Raw genomic sequence first — 14,172 nt, 5'->3', positions numbered from 1 at the left:
CTTCGCCTGGGCTAAGAAAGCTAAATTCTCTTGTTTCTTGTTTACTTTTTGATTGATCTGTGCATGTGTACGCTTGTGCACACATGCGTATATAGAAGTCAGAGGCCCATAAGTGTCCACTTCTATTGCCCCCAACTTATATTGTCAGGGTCTCTCAGAACCTGAAGTTTGTTGTTTCTGTGAGGCTGGCTGGCCAGCAAGCTCCAGGGAATTTGCCTGTGTCTGCCTCCCAGTGGCTGGTGCCACAGACACGCACTGCCATGCTTGGCTTGTACGTGGATGCCGGGGTTTTGAACTCGGGTCCTCATGCTGGTGCAGCAGGCTCATTGTCCACTGAGCCATCAGGTTGTCATCCCCTCAACTTTTACTGTTTCATCTGAGAGATGCTACTCCCAAGCCTGCTTTTGTGATGGAGTATACTTGAGGACTAAGATGAAACCCGGGCTGCTCACCAGCGGTACTGGCCCTGAAGGCTGGGCTGTTGTGATAGCCAGGAAGGATGCTGGGGAGGGGGGGCGCTTGGTCTCTGCTGAGCACACTCTGCTGGGCAACGGTAGCAGGTCTCCCTGCCTGGGATTTTATTGCCGAAGACCTAGATAGCAGGTCTCCACTTCCAGTCTTTCTATTTCTGGAAGCAAATGTTCTCTAATTGCAGGCTGGAGCTGAATGCTTCACAGTGTTTCCCACTGTGCTAATTGGAAAAATATAATTTTCAACTCACTGTGCCCTGCTTTGCACAATAACGGCTGGCAGCTGGATTCCCAGTTCAGTTCCTCAAGTGAACTAGTACTTTGTAGTTTAGTGTGAAGGACAATAGACCCTTGGGGGGGGTTCCCGGAGGGAGTCCAGACCATGTGAAGAACCATTGGAGAATGTTCTCCAGCCTGAAAACATGTACCCATCGACTTCTGGCTTGTTCTAAGAGCCTCTGTTAAATTTAATTTCAATTAAAATGTTTGGGGAGCCAGCTCCTGGGAATATTAATCGATAGGGCCTATTAGGTGAACAGTCCTTTGCCGGGTCGCACATGTGTTTTATTGATCCGGGACGAAGGTAATTTTCTTTTACCTCACATCTTGGCTCCTGGCAAGCTCTCCATTGACCCCTGTGTGTTCAGCCTTAGCAGCCTTCTGAGAATCACACCAGCACGGGAGCAGAGACTGGGTAAGCAGCACTTGTGCTTAGAATCTAGCTTCTCCGTTAGATGGGTCTAGCTCTTCCCACAGAGAATCACCATTGATCACAGAGGAAGGCTTTGCACTAGCTTCCCGTGGGAGCAGAGATCTCACTGCCAGTGGGATGCCTCGCCTATGCAGCAGGAGGCTGAAAAGCACAGGCTTTGGGACTGACCTGTCTGGGCTCAGGTTCCCAGCTCTACTCCTTCCAATTGGGTGGCCTGGGAGGCTGATTTGTCTATCTAAGCGCCGGTTGCTCATCGAGAGGTTGGCAATGACGATAACACTGACGCCCCAGGATTTTCATGAGGATTAAATACAATAGTGCACATGACCTGTGTGATACTTGACCTCGGCCCTCTGCCATGCTTAGTAACCGATGCCGTTTTCGAAACAGTCTTTTTTTGCAGTTGCTGCTCATGATTTGCGGTTCCCTTCCTGTTTTCCTCTCCCTCCTCCCTAGATTTTACTATGTTGCTCAGGCTGAACTGTGGCATCCCTGGATCTCACTCAGCTTTCCAACTCCTGAGATTACAAGCTTGTGCCACTCTGCCTAGACTTCGCCACTTTCCTGGCAAGGTCTCCTGGGCCCCGCTTCTCCACACATCTTCTCTCAAGTGTGTGATGTGACGAGTAGTTTTCCTGAACCTGGGTAACTTCATCTGAAGTCTGAGCTAAGAGCGTGTGACCTTGTATTGCTTCGGTTTAGGCTGAGCTGTGAATGACACGAAACCTCTCTCCCCACTGCAAAAAAATCCCAGTCTGTCCTAACAGCTCTAGGGGAATCGGGGCGCAAAGACAGGCTCTTTCTGTCTGGTTCTGTCTTCAGCATGTGGTTGCCATCTCCAGAGCCGAAAGTCAGCAGTTGGCAAGTTTGACTGTACTACTGAGTCCTGATGAGCAGGAACTACTCAGGTGTGTGTGGATTGCAGAGAGTGGGTGCGCACCCCACTCCTGGTACCAGGATGCCTCAGGATCCAGTCAGGAGACAGAAATCATGGGTTTGGTTTTGTTTTGTTTTTTGGTTTTGTTTTTTAATTGTATGTGTGTTTTCCTCAAATCACTTCCACCTTATTCATTGAAGCGGCTTCTCTCAGTTCAACACAAAGCTTGTCATTTTTGTCTAGTTTTATTATCCAGCTTGCTCCAGGGATCCCCTATCTTCACCTTGGGCTGCTGGAATCATAGGTGGGCTTCTATACCTACCTGACGTTCTCTTGGGTGTGGGGGATCTGAACTCTGGTCCCCTCCGTTGCACGGGGACACTTTACCCGCTGTGTTGCTCCGCCCCTGCCCCCATAATAGTTTTTTCCACAGAGAACCTAGTCTTTGAATTTCAGTTGTTAAGTAGCTGTCAAATGCTGACCGGGCACCTGAGACACCAAGGTATCAGTGAGGCAGAAAAAGAAGGCAGGAGGGGGAAAGGATGGGATGGAGTTACCAACAAGGGAACCTTTCGCAGAAGAGCTGTATGGGTGAGTTTTGTGGACAGGGCCCCAAAACAGTGCTAGCACTGGTGAGGGCAAGCGTTGTGAGGACCAGCCGGTAGATCGCGCATGTGGGTGGATCACTAATCCCTAAGGAGACTTCATGATTGGATTCCTGTTTTTCTCATTCACGGTAAAGAATAACTGCCTCGTCTCCCTCACGCTCTGCCCTGAGATGTGCTTTTATTGTCCGGAGGATTTGGAGTTCTACTGAGGATCATGGGGAGAGCAGATACACAGGTGTCAACCCCTGGGCTTCTCTGTGACACTCCTAAGCCTGCATAGTCTCTTCACGGAGTCTGAATCCTTGATTAGCCTGAGCTGTATAAACTTCAAGCAATAAGAAAGAATGACAGCTTGAGCTCACAGTTAGCATCCTTTATTTAGGGCCTTCATTCTCCCGGAAGGACACGATGGTTCAGTGATTCTCAGCCCAGTCTTTGCATTTGGACCCACCTTGACCTTGGGCATAGATCTATTCCAGGAATCCTGTGATTCCACATAGGTAAAGCCTGGGTGTCAAGATGTTTAAATCTCTAGTGGAAACTCAACATTCTTGCAGGGCTGAGAATCCTGAAGACAAGCAGCTTGGAGCATACCAGGACTTCTGGTTAGAGTCCATTGGGTATGACTGGGTAAATGGAACCAGGAATGTACTTTAGTATGACTTGCTTTCAAGCCATCACTTTCAAAACCCCATCTACTGCTAGCGTGTGACCACTGGCATAGTTACAGATCTGATTTACCACCTTCAGAAAGGGGCACTGTTCTTAACATTTATTGCAGCTCCCTTGGTTCAAATCCAGGTAATTGGCCCTTAGTACTTTTCATGACCCTAATTTTAAGCCCGTTTGAGCTATGTGGAAGTGGGAGCACGGTTCCCTATCTTAAGGATGGAGTGGGGAATTCAGGAAATACAAGGAATAAGTAGGTGCTGTTATCCCCTGGGCCTTGTGCTACATACCGAGGATGGGTGCGGTGGCTCACACCTGTGATCCCGGAACCCAGGAGATGAGCCAGGAGGACTGTTGTGAGTTCCTGGACCAGCATGGCTGCAGAATGAGACCCTGCCTCAAGAAAACAAAACCCAACAGAGCAAAACAAAAACCCCAAAGGCAAACTACCAACTTGTTGTTGTTAAGTGTTTCATCCATAGAAAGGTATAAAGAATCGATAAGTCAGGCTTGGGTCTAACTAAGTCATGAAGCGCGAACTTAGAAAGTAGGAAGCTTAGGTCAGCCTCCAGCATCCAAGTGCAAAACCTGGCCAAGTAATAACAGAGAAATTAAATAAAACAGTGAGCACTCTTGGTTCCCACACTAGAAACATTTATCTTACCATTTTCGTAAGACTGTGTTTACAATTTGCTACTCAACATTTCATCCAGATTGTATGGAGTTGCAAAGTGCAATGAAATCTTTGCGTGAGAGGAACAAACAAAAACAGCCGGCAGCATTTCAACTGAGGGATTTGTGTTCGTTTTCAAAGTTGCATAGTTAAAACCATTAAAAGTTATGGGGCCACTAAGACACCCCAGTGACTGAAGGGGCTTGGCTGGCATTTGAACCCTGGAGCTCAAGTAAACCAGGAAGGGGAGAGCTGAGTCCATGTAGTTGTCCTCTGTTTTCACATGTGTGCTGTGACATGTGCACACACATGCACACACAATAAACAATTTTCAGAAGTTACACAGTTGTAAGATGATAAAATGACAAACATTTCCCGGCTTGAGAGTTCTTTTTTTTTTGAGAGTTCTGGACTTGGATGTTTCTTCTGTTTTTAACTACACGCAAGTACATATCCCTAAGAATGAATAACCTCCTTTTGCATGTTTGTAGGCCATAACTAGATGATCTTATACTTTATATAGTCGTATACACATTATTTCCTTTTTACTCGACATGACAGTGAAAACCTTGCTGTTAATATGGGTAGCTCTGGCCAATTTGTTATCTGCTCTCCTTAACATTTGGTGATTCCAAATTTTGGGCAATTCAAAAGAGTTCTTCTGGTTTGAGGATATAGATAGTTGGCAGAACACTTGCCTAGCATGTGGAAGGCCCTAGGTTCAATCGAAGAAGAAGAAGAAGAAGAAGAAGAGGAGGAGGAGGAGGAGGAGGAAAAGGAGGAGGAGAAAGAGGAGGAGGAGAAAGAGAAGGAGGAGAAAGAGGAGGAAGAGAAAGAGAAGGAGGAGAAAGAGGAGGAGGAGAAAGAGGAGGAGGAGAAAGAGGAGGAAGAGAAAGAGAAGGAGGAGAAAGAGGAGGAGGAGAAAGAGGAGGAGGAGAAAGAGGAGGAGGAATCCTATTAGCGCTCCATTAGGGGTGTGGTGTAGGGGATAGAACCATTCATTAGCTTTTTATAAGAGTCTCCTTGGGTGTTCCTGCCCAAGGGTAGAGTTATGCATTTTATAGTCTTTGGTTTTAGTTTAGACATTGACTAAACCAGGAGCTTCTCTCGTGAGCATCACGTTTTCGATCTGCACCTTGGCTAATATTTGATATTGTCAAACTTAAAGTTTTTGCGAAATGTGTTATTTCTCTAAACTTATCAGGTATCTTTTTCATTTCAGTTGAAGACCCAAATATCCAATATTAAATGACATAAAAACAAGGCCTATTAACTAATAAGCAAGTTGGATCTGACCCAGGTCTGCTAGATTCCAAGGCTCTTGATTAACATGAAGTCATAAAAACATGGAGCAACTCCTGAGACTGTCGCTAGCGCTGAGTACCAGCAGGTGTGAGGGGTGGGCCAAGATCTGGGATGTAGGGATAAGAAGCGCAGGAGGGGAGAGAGGACGAGAATGGAGGGTGAGCAGACAGCAGGACACACTTGTCTATAGTGCCCAATGTGCAAGACCGGTGTTAAGAAGGGTTGACTGATGGCTGGAAAACGGCCATGGATTCTTTGACCCTCTTTCCACAGCTGTGGAACCTGGGCAGTTCTTCCCTCAAGCGCCCTTACTGGCTTTGCTGCATGGACATCGTCGGAAATAGCCAATCTCCAGGTCCAGGCCTTAAGACACTGACAGCTTCTGCTTATCACTCAGATCCATCCTTCATGGGAAAGGTAATTAATGTAAAAGAATTCGGACAGCTGCAGGGTGTAGTCGTGCACACCTTTAATCCCAGCACTCGGGAGGCAGAGGTGGGCAGATCTCTGTGAGTTTGAGGCCAACCTAGGTTACATAGTGAGGTCCAGGACAGCTAGAGATATGTAGAGAGACCCCGTCCCCCCCAAAAATTTAGATTGTTTCCTAAAATGGTACATTGTGGTATATCTCAGCTACCCACTTGTTGCCGTGGGAGTCAGCCATCTTGGAAGTTAATCTTCCAGCCCCAGGTGAGAGCCTACTTGTTGGCGGTGGAGCAGAGAAGGCCAGCCAAGCTGAACTGTGTCTGGATTCCCCATCTTCCACAATGCTTGGTTTAGCTGTTATGTTTTTTTTCTAAAGATTTATTTATTTATTTATTATATATACAACATTCCTTCCTTGTATGTTTACATGCCAGAAGAGGGCACCAGATCTCATTATAGATGGCTGTGAGCCACCATGTGGTTGCTGGGAATTGAACTCAGGACCTCTAGAAGAGCAGTCAGTGCTCTTAACTTCTGAGCCACCTCTCCAGCCCAGCTGTTATGTTTTGTTATTTAGCAGTGATAGGGCTCTAGCTAAGGTAGAGGTTGAAATGAAGATACTTTTATTCTTTGCAGAGACCATAAAATATGTGTATTTCAAGGCTGAAATTTACCTAGCCCAGCTCTCATGAGTTTGCTTTGCTTGTGTTATATAAAGAGCACATTGTGAATTGGTAACCTGTGACTTCTAACCCTCTGCCTTCATTTCCCGTGTTCTGGTCTGGTCTTTGCTTGAAGTGCATACTTAATTTATAATTAAAGATGTAATTATGGAATGGATAAATACAATTTAGATTTCCTGTGTTATATAATTTTGAGATGAGTTTGGCCAAAGGGAAATCAGATGCTAATTAGGGTGGCACAAATTAGTCAGAACTGGCACTAATTGACCCCCACTTGCTTTAGCTCATCTACTGCTCACAATAACTCAGTTGGGAACTTACACCTTCCTGAGAGATGATTAAGGCACTGGAGAAGTTGAGAAAGCCATTTGAGGTCACAGCCTGCACAAGAGGAACATATCATCCAGGGGTGGAGGAAGTACTCAGAGACATTCAACTGGCACACCAGTCTGAGAGATATCTATTGGATTGCTTCTTCCAAAGTGAGTGAGTGTTTAAACGTTGTTTAGAAATGGGGCTTATAGCCAAACCTGGCAACCTAGACTTGATCCCAAGAACCATATGGTAGAAAGACAGAACCGACTCTTGTAAGTTGTCCTTTGACCTCCGTGTGCACTCCATGTCACCCAAGTAGACCTCATCATAAAAAGAAAAATTTTTAAATGTAGAGAAATTATTTAGAGACCTCAATACATCTTTGTGTGTGCTTTCAAAGTTCTTCCCACAGGAAAGCCTGCAGCCTCAGGATATCTGGATGTCACAGTGGATAGCCCAGGCTCCAGGGGGTGTAGAGAATGGGCTCTCCACATGAAATCTAGGACCTGTGCCTTGGGGTCTTTAAAGCCAATAAAAAAGAAGTGTATGACATAAAAGAAGGATAATAAAGCCCAAGAGGTTATTTTTGGCTCTTAATCCCAAATATGCCAAATTTAAACTTGAGGTCTTAAATTATTATTAATGCTTCCTATATAAACACACAGTATAGGGTTGTCTGGAAGACTCAGTGGGTTAGAGGTGCCTGTCGCTAAGGCCAAGGACATAAACACCATCCCCGGGACCTTCATAGGAGAAGGAAAGAATTGACTCCTGCAAATTGTCCTCTGACACAGGGTACTTTGGTACATGCCTTTCTCCTCCCCCATCACAACTTAATTAAAGTGTCCAAAAATGAGCCGAGATACAGTGTTAGACTAAACACAGCCCTGTTCACAAACACGGCTAAAGACAGTGTGATAATGTTACTGAATGGATTGCCATGCCATGCTGGCTTTCCCAGCGTAGTCTGCAGGAGATCCTTGAGACACAGGGACCTTCACAGGCCAAGCTTGGGTTTGCCCCAGTCTCTCCCCCTTGACTTTTCAGAAGTTTCTACTAAACAGGGCAGAATTTATGGGTAGAAGGCACTGGGTTGATGAGGTGGGATGATAAGAAAATGCCTGGCACGCAGACGTAGAAGACACATGGTTTGCAGAGATAGGGAGGCTGTTCCTGGTATTGCTTTGCAGAGCCCTAGATTGGCAGACACCAAGTGATGGTTGCCTCCTTGCTCTTTTCTGTGTAAGCCTTCCTTGACTCTCGGGTTGGGGGCGGGGCAGGGGCAGGGCCGGTGAGTTTGGGGTCATGAGGGCCTTTTTGACTGGAATAACACCAGATTGTTTCCCAGACAAAATACTACTTTATGACCTTTGTCACACAGATTTTGCTTTATGTTGAGGGACAAGCCAGAGCATGCAGTAAGAATTTGCCTCTGCCTGGTGTTGAAGCCACACAAATGTCCCATGCTGTTAGCCTTACCCTGGGCTGGTAGGGTTTTTGAATCCTGGGGTTGCTAAGAAATGCTAGGGATGTAGTGAAGATGAGGTCACGAGTCTCAAGAAGTTGGAGGGAGTTTCTTCAATGAGACAAGTGTTTTTAAAGCCTTCTTCCTTTTGGGCTTTTTTTCAGAGCCAAATATATTATAATATATATAATATTAATATTATAACTCACATTCATGCAAGAGCACTGATCAAACCATATACAAAACAGGAGCTGTAACCCAGGAGTCAAAGGGTTAATATTCTCAGCATGCAAAGAGCCTTTAGAAACAAGTAAGAAAGTAAAAAAGATTATGAAAAAAAACAGATCACACATGGGAATATCCTAGTATCCCACCCCACCCCAGCCCCCGTTCCCAGAATCTGCAAATTTCTGTCCAGCACATAACTGAGCCCAGTTTGCAGCTTGTGAAGACAGGTCAAGTCTATCTTATTCCAGAACAGACATGTGAAAAACTAGTTTACTTAGGGTGAATTTGGAGACTTTGGCTGGGATGGTTTGTGTGTGTGTGTGTGTGTGTGTGTATGTGGGGGAGGGGAGCATTCAGCCTCAGGTTTCCATCCATGGAGCACAGGTCCAAGCCTTTCTCAAGGCAAGAAGCTGGTCCTATCAGTAAGCTACTGTGTGAAACCTCCCTGTGCACTTCCTGTGCCCTTCTCAAGATCGCTTGTGGGTCCAGGCCAGTTCGGGCTGCTTTCTCACGGTTGAGACAGTCCTGAAACACACCCCGTCCAGTGCCAGGTATGCTCTATAGAGGTTTGAAAGAGATAGAAATCTCTGATGTTTTGGAGACAGCACTACAGTCAGGGCCAGGCCCTGTGAGCTGGCACAACTCTTGGGGCTTCTGGACAGGCAGCCCTGGCCGGCCGGCTTATCTTGGCATCCCCTGGTAGAGGCGGGACCTTTCTTAGAGGTGAGAGAGGCTTCAGTTCCCTGCCGTGTGTGTGTGTGTGTGTGTGTGTGTGTGTGTGTGTGTGTGTGTGTGTGCTGGTGTGTGTGATCCAGCAGTCAGCCAGGCAGATAGGACTCCCACACCTACTCCAGGCTCCCCATGGTTAACCCCCTGTACTCAGCACACCTGTGGGTGGGGGCAGCAGAAGTATAACCTGTGAACAGGTACCGAGTCCTGCCTCCATCCTTCCCCATCCCAACTCAGTACCCGCAGGTCCAAACTCTGTTGCCTCCCCCTGGGTTTGGTTTCTGTAGCTCCTTCCCTCGGGGTCCCACCGATGAGCTGGAGAGAGATACACTCCTGAGCCCTATCTCGCGCCTTTTCACCTATCAGCCCCAGGCAGCTGTGGGCCTGCGGGCCTCACCCCAGTCACACTGCCTTGATGTTAAGGTGTCCTGGCGATCCTGTCCCGCAGATTGGGCCAGGGTCTCTCTTGTTTCAGTAATGTCTGATTTTCAATAAGATTATCTATTTGGGGAGGATTAAAAGAAAAAAAAAAGAGTCTTGGAGAACGAGAAATGATTTTTAAAATGAATATTAAACTGCAATACTGAAAATAGTTGATGACTGCCAGCCCAAGAACAGGCATCATCTTATTGGACTGGAGTAGAAAACTAAGAAATGGATCTAAAGCTATTGCATATGAGAGTTTGCTGTGTAGAGAGTGGCAAAGCACAGGCCAGTGTTTCTTAGCTGGGGCTGGCTTCCCTTCCTAAGGACAATCTGAAGTAAAATTTTGAAAAGAATTTGTCAGTGGGCTCTTTCGCCATCTCTAATAAGGTCTCGAAGAAACACATTTTATCCTTGTGATAAGGACTTTCACAAGCATACGGAGTGGAAATAATGAAAACAATATTAGTACATGATAATATTAGTAATAGTATTATTATAACCCACTTTTATGTAAGAGCACTGATCAAACCATATACAAAACAGGAGCTGTAACCCAGGAGGCAAAGGGTTAATATTCTCAATATGCAAAGAGCCTTTAGAAACAACTAAGAAAATTTAGAAAAAAAGATCATGATAAAAACAGGCAAAGGAAATGCACGACAAGGAATGTTATTTAATAAAAAAAAAAAGAAAGAAAGAAAGAAAAGAAAAGAAACATAGAGCCCAGGCCTGATGGCACACTGACAAGACCAGGGCTTGGGAGGCAAAGGTGGACAAGAGGGCTGAAAGTTCAAGGTTAGCTTGAGTTTTATAGTGAGGTCAGATCAGGCAAGGTTGCATGCAAAACCCCGTGGTGGGGTTGGGGAGGGGAGATGAAAAAGGAAAGAAATAAAAAGAGGGGAAAAAAGAAGAAATGAAAGTATGGGTAGCCAGTCAGCTGGTGGCGCATGCCTGTAATCCTAGCCTGTAATCTGGGGAGGACCCAGAGTTTGGGCCATCTGGGCTGCAAAATGAGACCTTACCATTAAAAGTGGGGAGGAGACTACACACGGTTAGCAAGGAATGTCTAATTTTCTGCAATGAGCAGAGAATCAGAAATTATGCTTCTATTCACCTGGAAAAGCTGAAAAGTGGCTAAAAAGGACCCCAGCTGCTGTCTGTCTGAGGGCAGGAGGAAGATGTAGGTACTCTCTGGATGATGAAATCTTAAGGTTACAGCACTCTGGGAGCCATACACTTCACATGCAATAAAATGCACCCAGTTTCAGTATACGACAAGATTTAATAAACGTGAAGACCAAGGTAAACATCATCACAATAAAGTTAAGTACGTTTTACTGGTAACGTTCAAGATCTGTCACCTTCCACGTTCCCTCTTACTCCTTTGTAGCCAACTTCCCCTGCTCTTGCTTTCTGTTGTCATGGTTTGGCCCTTTCTAGAATTTCATGGAAATTAGATTAGACGGTTGTGCCTAGGCCTTTAACAAAATGTCTGTGAGATTTTATATACTGCCATGGATATCTGTAATAATTCTCTTTTTATTGCTGAGTAATATTCCGTTGTATAAGCATGCCATAATTTTTAATTATTCACACACATGAATAAATTCACACACATGAATAAAAATATAAGAAAATCTTAATTTTAAAAAGTGGTTGGAGAGATGGCTCAGTGATTAAGAGCACTGGCTTCTCTTCTTGAAGACCTTGGCTTAATCCTCAACATCCACCTGGAAGCTCCCACTTCTGTTGTGACTCCAGTTCCAGGGGATCCAACACCCTCTTCTGGACTCTGAGAGAAGTGCTCCTATACACAGGCAAGCAAAGCACTAATACACATAATATAATAGCAATAACAAATACAAAAATACTAACACTAAGGAAAATCCAGGTGTCCCTGTTCTTGACTTAGTACAGTGGCACGGCACTCTCCCTTATTCCTGATACCTGGATCTGTTTATTTATAAGTGTGGAGTGTGTGCCTGGGTCCCATGTGCACACCCTAGAGGATGATCTCTGCTTCCCTGCTCGTTTGTTTGTTCGTTTTTGTTTCATTCCTTCGAGATCCAATGGGACTCTCACTGTGTCGGCAGCCAGTGTCTTTACCCACAGAGCCATCTCACTGGCTCTGATGAGTGGTTTTTACAGAGGCTTCGTGACACCTACTTCTAATTCAAACACTGTGACTTTACCTGAGTCCACATCTTCCTATAAAGAAATTGGGAGCTTGGGCCTCTGGGATTTCAGTTTGTATTGTGAAGGAAAGTCCGCCTTCTAAAAAAGAGGGCTCCCTAACTATAGGGGTGCAGAATTTGGGGCCCAAGAAGATGGAAATTGCCCACTATGGTAGCACCCTGCAAAGCTCCAAACTTTGTGTTTCATTGGTGCCCAGTCTCCTCCTCTGTCTTTATTCTAGGTCCTCATCCTCCTCTGGGGCTGGGAGAGGCTCCCTCTTTTCTTAGAGGTGCTATGGAGGAAGAAGCTTAGGGCCTAGGGATCTTCCCCTGCTACATCACATGGGAGAAAGGACGGTAACTCACATGCCCTTCTTTCTCACCGAGGGATGCCACGCTTTTCATGACGCCTGTTCTGGACTGCAGAGAGGAGGGTACTCTCATACAAGAGAGTTATACCTTATCTCGCTGGTGCTAAATAGCGAATGACTTGTTATTTCTTTTTAAAAAATATTTACTCTTTCATAATTTCATATCTATCCATAGAGATATATGTAGTATACTTTTATTATATTTCCCTGTTATCCTCACTAATAAGCCTTTGCCTTCTTACCAAACCATTTCTTCTTCCCAATGACCTCTTCCCTACTTTCATGATGTGTGTGTGTGTGTGTATGTGTGTGTGTGTGTTTGTGTATGACTACACCACTGAGAAATATGGCCCCTCCCACAACCATTGCCATAGGGATAAAGGACCTCAGGAGAGGTGGACCCTCATGCTCCCCTTCTCCACACATGTTGGAAATTGATAAAGGTGATTTCTTTAAAGAATATTTTATTTTATTTCTAACTGTGCATAGGTGTGGCATCTGTGCACATGAATGCAGCTGTCGATGGAATCCAGAAGAACATTGGATCCCTTGGAGCTGGAGTTACAGGTGGTCGTGAACTTGGAATTCAGCTGGGGTCCTACGGAACCTTATTTCTAGCCCTGGGATCAGGACTTCCTGGAAAGCAGCTTCTGTTGGGCATTAGGTAGGCCTCTGTCAGTCCTCAAGAATCCCATGTGCTTGCGTATCACTGCCTGTGTCATTAGGGAGACTGCTTAGCCCAGCTGCGGAAGAATCCTAGTCCTTAGCACCTTCGGTGTGAAGCCCTACTGGGCCAAGTGGGCTCCCGAGGAGCTGTTTCTAGCCAGAATCTCCATGCGCCTCGTGGGCGGGTGTAGAAACCAGGGTAAGGCTTGGCAGGAGATCTGCAGTAGGCACTGTCACAGCCCAAACAGTTGCCGTGGACACAGCGCTTCACGCGTCTCTTCCATATGCAGGAAACTGCAAGAGTCTATGCAAGCCCTAGAAGTGGTGATGTTACAGGAAGTGCCCGGGGCTCACCGGACAGCTTGCTATGGTGTCTTCCAGGCATCTGAAAACCATCGAATATTTAAACTGCCATTTAAATATTCCCAGGTCGGTCCTCCCAGTATCGGACTGAAATAAAGATTTTTGGTCACCTGAACTAGTTCCTTGCTCTGGATGTGACAATTCTGTTTCTTTTTAATGCGTTTCCAGTTCAAGGTCAGATGCAGGTTGGGAGGGAGAAGCGTTCTTCTCAAGCCAGGTGTAAGGACATGTGCGTAAGCTCTGTGGGAGCCCCAGCCTTTGGACTCCGTTCTGAACTTTGACCGCTGCATGGAGTGCTAGAGAAATAAGGCCAGGCTGACTCACTACGCAGGCTCCCAGACAGTGAGTGGGTGCAGAGCTCACGTTGCCAGACCCTGGCAAGCTTGGACTTGACCACTGCTCCTGCAGTAGCAGAGAAGGCAGCGACAGTGGACACAGGAGCCCCCCACCCCAGCTCTTCAGGGTCTGCATCTCCCTACCTCCCCCACTGCTGGCCACCTCTGTTGCGCCAAGCTCTGTCTCCACCCCAGCTTTTCCTGTTCCCTCCTCCAGAGCCCTAGACTGTTGGGCCTCGCCACAGTAGATGCTGGAATTACTGACATCCAGGGTGGCTGTGTCAGTTTTCTCCTGCTTCTGTGACTTCTATCCCTGGTCACTCTGGGCAGCCAGGTGGGCAGCGAATGGTCAAGTGTGGGAGAGAGGACACAGGAGGCAAAGAAGTGCAAGAACCTGGGTCTGAGGGATTAGCTGATGAACACTGAAGTTCTGGGATTTAAGCATTCCAAAATGTTTTTCTCCATTGGCCAGACTGTGTTACTATAGGATCTTTAGATCCTTTGAGAAGGTGAAAGCATTCCTACTGTGAACCTATTAAAACTGTCATTTGTGTTTCTTCCTAAGGCCCAGTAAAGAGGGCTGGAGAGAAGGCTCAGTGTTAAGAGCACTGGCTGCTCTTGGAGAGGACCCAGTTCAGTTGCTAGCACCCACGTGCTGGCTCGCAACCACTGAGAAA

This window comes from Microtus oregoni, unplaced genomic scaffold, assembly GCF_018167655.1.
Source record: "Microtus oregoni isolate MIOR12 unplaced genomic scaffold, Mior012 000020F_ref0000438, whole genome shotgun sequence".
NCBI lineage: Eukaryota > Metazoa > Chordata > Mammalia > Rodentia > Cricetidae > Microtus > Microtus oregoni.
The sequence above is the reverse complement of the archived record's forward strand: the minus strand, read 5'-3'. Positions refer to the sequence as shown.